We start from the raw sequence: 1,063 nt of genomic DNA on the forward strand, positions 1-1,063 counted from the left end.
TTTTTGCATTATTATTCTATCCTCACTACTTTATTGGGTTTTCCAGTTTGTGAAGCACAGAAGGACTAGAGATTGTGTTAGTCTGGGACAACTAGAGAAACAAATCCAGGGAGACTCCTATGTGTATAAGAACGAGCTTTATATAAAAGAGCAATTGTAGATTGAGAGAACATCCTAGCCTAGTCCAGATCAAGTCCATATGTCTGATATTAGCTCATATGTCCAATAGCAACCTATAAATTCCTCTTCAGACTCATGCAACACATGAAAGGAAGATCACAGGCCAGTGAGTGGAAAGTCTTGTGGACACAGCGGCTTGGAAGCATCTCAACATCTCAGCGCTGGTGTGGGTCTCCATGTGGCAACTCCAGGGCTTTCTGGTTCCATAAGCATAGCTCCATGTGTCTGGTCAACAGGAAGACAAAGCAGAGGGTGTGGGTCCGGCCTCCAGTGAGCTATTTATCTCCATAGTGCCTCCAAATGAGGTCATCAAGCTGAGACCTGATTGACAGGCTAACCTCCACCCCTTCACTCTGAATAGTCTCAAGCTCACACGAGATTATGTAACTGCCACAGAGATAATAATTGAGGCAAGGGTTTATGAGGTAGGGGGCTTGGAGATAGGGAGGGTGAGGGGGTTGGGGGAGCAAACAATGTATTTCAGGGAGGAGCACTTAAACGGATTGATTTTACACTTCTGTATATGATTAAACTATTGAATTATATGATATGTGCATATATATAATCAGCTTTCCCTAGACGAATGGACTTACTTCTGGATTCTCAACTTGTTCCACTGTCTGTGTGTCTGTCATTGTACCCGTGCCAGCTATTTTGACTATTGTGGCAATGTGATACATTTTGAGATTGGGAACTGTGTGATCTCCTACTTTCTTTGTTCTTCAGTGGTGCTTTCCTTATCTGGGACCTCCTTTTGTTGTATATAAAGTAGGTGGCTCGTTGTTGGGATTTGAATCGGGATTGCACTATAGTTAGAGGTCTTTGTGGACTACACTGCTGCTCTACTCACTGCGTTGAGTTCATTCCAACTCACAGCAACCCC

This window comes from Echinops telfairi, unplaced genomic scaffold, assembly GCF_000313985.2.
Source record: "Echinops telfairi isolate 266 unplaced genomic scaffold, ASM31398v2 ScPeMD7_5868;HRSCAF=6743_0, whole genome shotgun sequence".
NCBI lineage: Eukaryota > Metazoa > Chordata > Mammalia > Afrosoricida > Tenrecidae > Echinops > Echinops telfairi.